General features: G+C 43.9%; 1 long non-coding RNA gene across 2 annotated transcripts; it reads left to right on the top strand.

The window, feature by feature from the left end:
* The first annotated feature begins 983 nt into the window (after positions 1-983).
* On the top strand, positions 984-10,352 carry LOC116071377. 2 transcript variants are annotated; one of them, XR_004110863.1, is made up of 4 exons: positions 984-1,455; positions 3,782-3,843; positions 8,918-8,977; positions 10,090-10,352. It is a non-coding gene; the product is annotated as an uncharacterized LOC116071377 (long non-coding RNA). The 2 variants fall into 2 exon arrangements; XR_004110864.1 differs by lacking the exon at positions 3,782-3,843.
* Positions 10,353-10,801: the final 449 nt, after the last annotated feature.

The following is a 10,801-nucleotide window of genomic DNA, read 5'->3' on the forward strand; positions in this document are numbered from 1 at the left end:
GGTTAAGGCCTTATAACTGCACCCCACCCCCAAAAGAAAAGGAGAGAAGGAAGGAGGGGAAGGACGAAGAGTGGAAGAGAGAAAGGAAAGATTTGGCTAAGAAAAGGTCTGATAAGTTTTAGTTTGTTTGGTTGGTTTTTGTTTTGTTTTTTAAAGCATAACTTTAAAATGTACGGCTTGTTGAAATCCCAAACCATCGATCATCGTTGAGAAAATGGTTAACAAAAATCCAAAATTCGGACTCATGAAGTGCCTGCCTCTTGGGAGGAGAAACTAGAATAATGTCAAATGGAAAGAAATCTTGGCCGCCCTTTTGGTTCCTTTCAAGTGTAGCAAATTTAGGACATACATTTCTTCCCTAAGGATCAAATATTCTTAAAAATAAAGCTTAAAAGTAAAGCTTTCCAAATGTAACAGTAACTCTTAGAGGACCAACGCTGAATACCTCACCGAGCCTTAAAATAGCAGTCCGTGGGGGCTCTGGGAAACACATGGTCCCTGCTTGACTGAGCTGGCTCCCTGGTTGTGGATTCCCCTGTCCTTTTAATGCTCAGGTCATCAGGAAAGTCGTACCCAGGGAGGTAGGTGCTTCTACTGTTCTTTGTCATGTCTGTCTACTCAATATTCTGGGTATGGTTTTAGAGAAATTCATTTGCTTCCTGTAACTGACGAAACACCATTTTTTTTTCAGCGGGAAGAATTCACTATATCCTGAAGAACATTGTTGCTGTTTTGGGGCAATGGGGAATCAAACTAAGGACCCACATCTGCTGGCTAAGTTTTCTGCTATCCCAGGCCTCAGAACCTAAGGAACAGAACCAACGTCTTTCTGCACCCTAAACTGCCAACACATAATCTTATGCGGTAGGCAGAGATACATAGTGACTCTGTAGATGTCACTATGTATCTTAGTGGACAGGTGATCCTGAATTCTCAAGGTGGCCTGTTAGAATCATCGTGAGAGTTCTTAGAACTGAGGAGAGTGGCTGAGGAAGAGCAAGAGGAAAGGGCAGCGGTAGGGAGAGCCATGTAACACAAGAGGCTCCCAACTCAGCTTCATGGTTTTGAAAGTGAGGAAAGGGACTCAGGAGAAAGGGATGCAGAGATGTGTAGAAACCGGAAAAGGTCAGGAAAGCAGATCTCCTCCACAGACTCCAGGAAGAACTGAAAGCCCTCTGGATACCGAGATCTTAGCCCATTGAGACCCACCCCAGGCTCCAATCTTTCTCAGCAGTAAGATAATGAGTGTGTTTTAAGTGGCTAAGTCTGTGGTCATTTGTTATGGAAGCAGTAAGAGATGTCCACTCGGGCTCCTGTTATTTCTCATATCTGAAGATTCTATTTGGAGTCAGTAACTGACTCTAGGACACAGAGATGATGGGGAAATTCCCCAAAATTCAAAGCAACTAGAGAGAAGAAAATGGCTGTGGAAGAATGAAGGTGCAGGCTCAAAGAGTAAGTGAAGCAGACCACTTAGCACTTTAGTCTTGCTCTCCAAGAGCCCCTCAATTCTGCTCTCAAGCAATGAAAAGATGAATCAGGAGGGTCCTGGGTTATCTTTTATTATTAACTTTTGGTTTTTCTTTCTCTTTTTTTTCTTTTTTCTTTTTCGAGACAGGGTTTCTCTGTATAGCCCTGGCTGTCCTGGAACTCACTCTTTAGACCAGGCTGGCCTCGAACTCAGAAATCCGCCTGCCTCCGCCTCCCAAGTGCTGGGATTAAAGGCGTGCGTCACCACCGCCTGACTAAAGGGAATCAGATCTTGTTACTGGTGGTTGTGAGCCACCATGTGGTTGCTGGGATTTGAACTCAGGACCTTTGGAAGAGCAGTGGATGCCCTTACTTGCTGAGCCATCTTACCAGCTCTGGTCTTCTTTAGAATTTAAAGAGTATGACTATATTCTCTCACATTTAGCAACTTAGCTAAGGGTAATATAAAAATCTGAATTTTAGTACTCCATTTTTTTCAGTCAATGTATTGATATATCAAAACAAACCAACAAATTAGACAACAAGATCAATACCTTTAATGTTACGAAAAAACCATCTTTTAAATCTGTGGGAAATTTTCCTGTTTATTTCTATTTCTTTCATCAAGGAAGACAAGAGTGGGGAAGACCTCCCTCCAGGTCAGCACACTTCAACCTGTGGGTTGAAACCCCTTTTGGGAGGTCACGTATAAGATATTCTGCCTAGCTGACATTTACACTAAGATTCATTAACATAGTAAAATTACAGTTATGAAGCAGCAACAGAATAATTTTATAATTGGGGGATCACAACAACATGAGGGACTGTATTAAAGGGTCACAGCGTTAGGAAGGTTAAGAACCACTGCACTGTGTTAAAGGCTTGCACATCAGGAAGATGGAGAACCATTGTTCTGGATCATCAATTCGTGTTCCTGAGGTAGAGTAAGTGTTCTCTGCTGAGTGGCACATGAAAGTGAACTGCGAGACCTGACTAAATCTAAAACCCTCCCAGTCACACATAAAGACTAAAAAGTACCTCACAGCTAGACAAAATTTGTACTTTACATTTAAAAATCGTGTCTCTCAAACCCTGACCGAATACTTAATTGTGGTGTCCCTTTCTAGGCCGGCTCTAACCCTAACTGTGGGTCAGGCTGAGTTAGGCAGCCTCAAAGCAGACAGGAAATTCCCATGATGCTGTGTCCTGAGACAAGGCCTGTGTAGTATGGCTGGTGGAGGAAGCTGTCTCTTGTTTTTCCTCCAGCACCTTGGCATGCGACTCTGATTATTTTCCAGTACGGTATTGGGACCTCAGAAGTGGTATTCCTCTTCATATATAACTTTATAGAATACAGTTGGAATGGAAGGTAGCAGAGATCGGTGGGAGAGGGAGGGATGAGCAATCTCTAAAGTATAAGATGATGAATCGGAACTCCAGAATCCACATAAAAAGCTGGGAGTGGCAGCAAACACTTGGAATCCCAGTCAGAGGCAGCTGAGACAGGGGGATCCCTGGAGCTCACCACACAAAGTCTCTCACTGGCCTAGAAGTGGCCAAATAGGCTAGACTTTGTGCAGTGGTTTGAATAAGAAACGTCCCTAATGAGCACATTTATTCCAGCACTTGGTACCCCATTGGTGGAACTGTTTGGAGGGGATCACAGAAGCTTTAGAAAGTGGGGCCTTGATGGAGGTGGTCTTTGAGAGCTCATAGATTTTTTTTTCCCCTACTGTTAGTTTGAGTTGAAGAGGTGACCTCAGCATCCTGCTGTGGCCATCTGCTGTCATGCCCTCTGCCACTTGTAAATTCTCTCTCCAGAACCATGAGCCCAGATAAACTTTTCATCTGTAAGTTGCTTTTGGCAGGAGTCAGGCGCAGGCTGTGAAGACCTGAACACATGGCTTTTATGGTTTGGACTATTCTATGGAAAGAAGGTAGAAGACTCAGGAGCTGGGAGCTGGGAAAGCTAATCTTGGTTGTCAACTTGATATACTTGGGGAGAGGAAGCCACAATTGAAGAATGGCCTCCATCAGACTGGCCTGTGGGTGTGTCCGTGGGACATTTTCCTGATGAATAATTGGTGTGGGAGGGCCCAGTCCACTATAGGCCATGCTATTCCTGAGCAGGTGATCTTGGATTCTATAAGAAAGCGGAGTGAGCGTGAGCAGAGGAAGCAAGACAGTGAGCATGTTTCTCTGTGGTTTCTATTTTGGTTCCTGCCTCTGGGTTCTGCCTTGAGTTCCTGCCTTGGCTTCCTCTGATGATGGCCTCTGAACTGTAAGCTGAAATAGGCCTTCTCCTCCCCAGGTTGTTTTGTCTGTGTCTTGCCACAGCAGCAGAAAGCAGACCAGGATACTCTGTCTGAAAAGGTAAGGACTAGGTCAGTGAGCTGGCTCAGTAGGTAAAGGTGCTTGTTGCCAAGCCTGATGACTTCAGTTCAACTGTTAGAACCCACATAGTGGATGAAGAGAACTGATTCCTGCAAATTTTCCTCTGACCGTCCTTATTCACGTCATGACGCATGCATGTGTGCACACACAGACACACACAAAATAAATAGATAAGTGTAAAAAAAATTAAAAGTGGGAGTTTTTCTAGGGAATGACACCCAAGGCTAGCCTCTACTCTCTACACATATTTGCACATGTATGTATACCCACACATGCATGTACATATGTGTGTACCAGCAGCCATGTGAACATGCCCACACACATACAAAATTTTTCAAAAGAAAGAAAGAAAAAATTGTATAGGTCAACATAAATGAATATGACTCTATGCTGAATTAAATATCTATGAAATGATTATATAGGGATGTTAGAAGTTCAGCTGTTGCCAACCATGCAAGAGATTGTTTTCCTTCAAAGACTTACATCAGGTTTGGCACTTTTAACTTCAACCTACTACGTAGAACATTTACTTAGTTGACCTCCCTCTTCTTCCGAGCGGTGTCACCCACGACCATGGCAATTAGACTGACATTGTTATAATTGGTAGAGTCTACTATGACTTGGGGAATGCCCCTGGCCTTTGAGGTTTCCAGAAGGAATTTATGAAGTAGGCATTTTCTGCTAGCGTCAGTCCCCAAACCTCTGAAATTGTGAGTCAGAATAGACCTTTCTTCCTCTTACACTGAGGGTCTCGGGCATTTTGTCACAGCAGGAAGCTGTGCTTGGCATAGTGGCAAGTTCTGGGGAAAAGCCATTCTCTTTTAAATCAGTGCCTTTTGTAAATGACAACAAAATGTTCTCTTTTATGAGGATGGGTGTCTGTGTTTGTTTACATGTGCACATGTGAGTGAGTGTGCATGTGTGTGGGCATGCTTGTGGAGGTCATAAAACAACTTCAGGTGAAATTCCTCAGATGGTGTCCACATTTTATTGAGACAGGGTTTCTTAAGGACCTAGAACTCACTAAGTAGGCTAAACTGGCTAGCCAGCGAGTCCCAAGGATCTAGCTGTCTCTATCTCCCCAACACTGCTATAACAAGCTGGTCCCACTATGCCCAGCATTTTACTTGGGTCTGAAGATTGAACTCTGGTCCTCAGGCCTCCATGGCAATCACGTTACCAACGGAGGCATCTCCCCATGCCCAAACGCTTTCTGTCGGATCAAATGAACAGTTTAAACGTGCCATGTAGAAAGTCGTCGTCTCTTTTGTGCCCTTAATAAAATGTCTCTTAACTGGTTAATGGTTATAATTCAAGGCTCTGATGCTGATGAAATTAACAGATGTTAGGCAGCGATGGACGTGATTTCAAAATTGTTGGTCAAGTCTCAGAGGTGAGCACACTCTGTGTCAAGGGCGAAAGAGTATGGTGGTATATTATACCGCTTTGTTTACCGAGAAAATAGACCACATACATCAAAGCGAAATGTAGCATGGGCTCCATATTCTAGTGCGTATCAACGTCTCATACATATGCCAAACATCTGATTAGTACAGTCTATGATGGTTTTGGGATGGCTTTTGAGGTTTCCAAAAGGAATTTATAAAGCAGGAATTTCTGATAGTATCGGTGAGTATGGATAAAAAAAAACAAAGCCTAGATTCATTGGAAGGTGTCCACAATTATCTTTAAGGAAAATGGCTTGTTAGCCAACCTGTGCATGACCTTCACCCACGGACTGAAAGAGCACCCGTGATCTTGCAGTGGATGGCTACGCTTGACAGAGACGCTATTTTAATACTTCTCCACTCCGAGCTATAAATCTTTTGACTCCTTTCCAAGACATGTGGTTTCAACATTGTGTGTGGATTCCTTTCCTGAGGAGTAGTATAAGCAGCTTTGAGAGATGTACAAAAACAAAGTGTGTGTGTGTATGTGTGTGTGTGTGTGTGTTGAAGAAAAGCTGTGTTTTGGAAATGTTCCAACCAAAAATATCTACCTTGCCTGACATGCTGAGATGTCTGGTTTTGATGGCTTTGTGTTTCTACTGGGAGGGTCTGGGTCACACAACAACACTGAAGTTTTGTAGCCGATGGTGCTTGGGAACACAGGGATAAAGGCACAGACACCTCAGGTTCTTTTTGTGACAGTTTCCCAGATGAGTCAAGGCCTACGGAGAGAGTAGGTGACAAGCTTCATTTCCCTTCAGTACTGTCTGCAGGGAAGGAATCTGTTGCCAAGCCATGAGATAATGTTGATTGTGTCTCCCTTCCATGAGCAAGCAGAACTGTACCCCTTGCCACCTGCACACCTTTGAAGTGAAAGGACACTATTTTTATTTTTTATTCTCTGGTTGTATGTGTGCACATGGTGAGCACATGGGCATGTGTTTGTGTGGGTGTTCTTCAGTCAATCTCTACTTTATTCTTTAGATCTCTTGGTTCATAGATTGAGCAGGCTGGCTAGCCAGTGAGCCCCAGAGATCTTCCTGCTTCTGCTTCCTCCTAGCTTCAGTACACAGTGGTTATAGATGGCCAGCTACCTCTATGCCTAGACTCCTTATGTAGGGAACTCAGAAACTCACACTTGCATAGTAACAAGCACTTTACCAACTGAGACATTTTCTCAGCCCCTGAAAACCATTTTAAAAGGAAAATAATTATTAAAGTTAACCAAAAGTGACTTTTTAAATTTATTTTTATTAGTTATTTTCTTTATTTACATGTCATATGGTTTCTCCTTTCCCAGTTTCCCCTCCAAAAAACAAACAAACAAACAAACAAACAAAAACAACAAGAACGAACCCTTGTTGCCTCCCCCCTCCCCATGCTTGCCACCCTACCTTCTCCCACTTATTGGCCCTGGCATTCCCCTACACTGGGGCACAGAATCTTCACGGGGCCAAGGGCCTCTCCTCCCATTTGATGATCCACCAAAAGTGATTAAAAAGAAAAAAGAAAAAAAAAAAGGTATTTTCTAAGGCTTGCCTATGAATTCCCATGCAATCCTGCAGCAGTCATTTGCTTTCTTATCATTTCTCCCCTAGACCCCTAACTCCTGTGTCCCTACCAGAGTTAGTAACTTCTCATAATAACCATGTAAGGTAGAAATTCCTCATTCTCCTTTGCTTGCCATCTATCTAATCTCAGAGTACTTAACAAGCAACACCAGATCCATAATATCTGGCTATTAAAGTTTATTGACAAAATGGATGAGTGGATGCATGGGGAAATCTACTTGTCTTCTGCATAACCATGCCCGTGGTACGACTGAACTTTCAGCAGAACTGAAGCTAGATCAGAAGGAACTCACACCATTGCTGAAGCCAGGGCTCCTGAGGCCCCCATAGACAGAACTTGACCCTCCTGAGTAGCCACTAAGAGTCGTTATATGGAATTCCAAGTTCTCCATCCGAGACTCTAGCAGCTTTCAGTGGGTGGTGGTCTTGGTGTTTGTAACCAGCTTGATGGTCACAGTACTCATGTAGCTCCTGGTTGGTGACATGCTCGACCTGCTGCAGGGCAGCCTCTAGCTTGATCAGATTGCCTTGTCATCCTTAAAGACCAGACCCTTACACACTGTTTAGCATCAGTAATGGAAGCCTTTAGACATGGCCTTTGGGGGCCTTGACCTCTGCCTCTAAGTGGCTTATGATTCATCTTGAAGAACTCTTCGCTGTGCTTCCCAGCCAGGGATGCTCATATTTGACTCAATCCATGCTCTCAGCCTCAGCCCAGGGACTTAGGATCTCTCACTGGGCATGGACTTTGACCACAATGCTATCCATGTTCAGGTAGCAGCTGTTGCCTGTGAGCAGAACCATAGCCATGATCAAGATCTGAGACTGCAGCGCACAGATCTCACCTCCAAGGGCGTTGACCTCATTCGTGTCTCCAGACCAGCTTCCAGCTCTGTTTTGTTTGTGTAAACATCATCCTCATCTTTCATGAGGGAGATAAATTCATTCTCCATTCCTGTCTGGTTGATTGCACCCTTCTACTTCTTGAAGTTTTCTACCAGGACAGCATGTTGCCAAGCTCCACCTCCACCTACAACTTCTCCTGTCCAACTGCTACCTCAGACTAAGGATGTGTCTTTTACATTTGTTATTTATACTACTTTAAGCCACTCTATGCTGCAGGAGGACTCTACTTGCTCTCTAGTACCTTGTCCTGCTGCTAAAAGAAGCACACCTTGAGGGTGAAGGAGGTGAACTTCCTGTTGAGGATCTCCATCTTTTCCACCTGAACGTGCATGGCCTAGATATTGGAGTCCACCTCTAGTTCCAAGGCGCACAGCAGCCTCTGGTTCACTATGATCACCCCCAGCACTGGCCTTGATCTGGCTGCTGTCCAGACCCATGTTCATGTTCCTCCAGAAGCTGATGAGCTCACCCTGCACATTCTTAGAGGGATTGGAGACCCTGGGGCCAGAGGTAGATACTTTGTAAGATGTGGGTCACCCGGATGGTGGGGGTTGGCCTGAAAATAGCAGGCTGAAGCCAGGTCTGAGGCGTAGGCAAGTATCATCTGCCTCTAAGTGATCAAAAGCCATGTTTAAGTGTATGTGTAGGTGTGCCACTCAATCCTTATAAGTCATTTCCCATAGGTCATCGTTCCTGCATGAACTGATATAACACGACCTGTTCTCTTGACCCATAAAGACTAAGCCTGGGCTTATGATGACTCTGTCAAAAGCATAAACCTCTTGGAAGCGCAGACTCAACCCATCAGGCAGTGTTCTCCCTCTGTGCCCTTAGCCCTGAGAAGACAGATTAGAACTGTACTGTGGTGTTCAAAACCACAAAGTCGATACAGCAAGTTTTCTGGGGTAGAGTAAGCCATGCAACAACCATCCTGAATTCATTCATTCACCCAACATTTACTGATCGTCAGTCACATGCCAGGCTCTGTGTGTTAGGTCCTTGTAAAGATGGGGAATGCCTTTGAACGGTTCACACCCTAGAACGTACTTGAACAAGGTTCAACTATTGAACCTTGTAGGTTGTAACTATTGGAAGAAATAATCGGGTCTCTGCCTCATTTCTTTATAGCCTTTAAGGAATCCACCAAACAAAAATGGATCCAAAGTGAGAGACCGTGGGTACCGGCAGGTATGTAGATACATCAGTCAACTTTCCTGCCATGCTGACTACACTGAGGTCATCAATTTAAAGAAGGGAAGATTTTATCTCGGTTTTGGAGGTCTCAGTCCACGGTCAGTTAGCTCCGTTACTTTGGTGTCTGGTGATACAGAACCTCATATCAAGAGTGGGTAGTGAAACAAGACTACTTAGCTTCCGATGGCTGTAAAGGAAACCAATGAGCACAAGGAGCTGCGGTCCCATAATCCCCTTTGAGGGCTAGCCCCAATGGGCTAACCTCTTCTCGTTAGGCCACAGTTCTTAAAGGCTTGCCACCTCCCAATAGCCTGGTGACTGAACATCTAACACATAGCCTCTGAGGCTGTTTGTGATCTAAGACACACCCACAGACATATCTGCATATGTCCATCATGAGGCTTTTAAAGCCCTGGACAAAATTCATCACAGCACAGGCTGACTTACTAGAACATGGTTCCTGAGAGGTAAGTTCAGGACATGGCAAGATGGAAGTGTCACCCGGCTGTCTGATGCACACAACTGTGTTATTGAATCCTTTGTTTGGAAAATGTGCATATTTAACTCATCAATCCATTCACTTTCTTGACAACTGTTTATTGAGAGCCTGGTATGTGCCAAGAATTGTTCTAGGTTTCAGGAATGAGTGGGCACCACTGATTCACGGGGCTCCCATCAATCTCAACCCAACATAAACTTCACTTCATAAAGCAGGCTATATCCTGCTATGGGGGTACCTCTGACCTCAGTTCTGCATTACCTATCAGCTTAAATGCTATTGGCCTGCAACCTGTAAACAAACTGTGTGCAAAAATTCACATGATTGCAACTGAATATTCTGTTGTAACCAGTACCCAGATCAATAAGCTAATGCTACCAGCCAGCACCCCAGAAGTCTCTTAGAACACTAGCTCTCATTTTCCCAGAATGGTCACTGCCATTCAGCCTTTTGGCAGCATAGCTTTAACTGTCTCACATTTATGTAAACTGAATCACATTGCTTTTATCTTTAGGCATCTATAAAGTGGGTAGTTGTCTTTTATAAGTTTTGTGTGTCTTCAGAATCCCCAACTGAAAGCTGAATTCCCTAATTAACTTTCTGACAGAGGAGAATGGACTCTGAAACAGTACCTGGGACCAAATCCATCACACTTGATGTGCCGGGATCATAGCTGACCTGAGCTCGGGAAGGTGTGGCTTTGAGACCTTCCGATGAACTTGACTGAAATGAAGATTCTATTTTCTACTCTAGTTAACATTCCAATGTGTGTGTGTGTGTGTGTGTGTGTGTGTGTGTGTGTGTGTGCATGAAATTTTTCTGTGTCAATTTATTAATATCTAAAGTAAACAGGATTTCTGAAACAACATATCAATGAAAATATAAGCCCTCATATTAGTTATATTAAGGCAGCTACTCCAGACTGGAGTTAACACACTGTTTCCCTTCAAGGTAACTAACCTGCATAGCTTCTCTCTGGTGACTTCACTGGTTGATAGGAAAGCCTTTCGATTTGATTAAAGGGTCCTATCAGTGGCCATATGGCAGAAAGTTTCCCTTCCTCCCTAGCCTAGAAAATTCTGACCTACCATACCACAATTCAAAGATTCTTACGCCTATGACTGACTGCACCTCGTTTTTGTTTTTCAAGAAATGACTACTATTAACTCTATCTAAAAGCCAGGCCAGTGGCATTCCACTTCTCTGAGTATATTTTATCGTATCACTTACCTTTGCTTTTAGCCTTGTTAGAAGGCCTTCTTCATCCTTGGTATTTTGGTTGGTGTTGACCTTTACTCTGCACTCAGCTGCACAGCAAA

This window comes from Mastomys coucha, unplaced genomic scaffold (genome assembly GCF_008632895.1).
Source record: "Mastomys coucha isolate ucsf_1 unplaced genomic scaffold, UCSF_Mcou_1 pScaffold1, whole genome shotgun sequence".
NCBI lineage: Eukaryota > Metazoa > Chordata > Mammalia > Rodentia > Muridae > Mastomys > Mastomys coucha.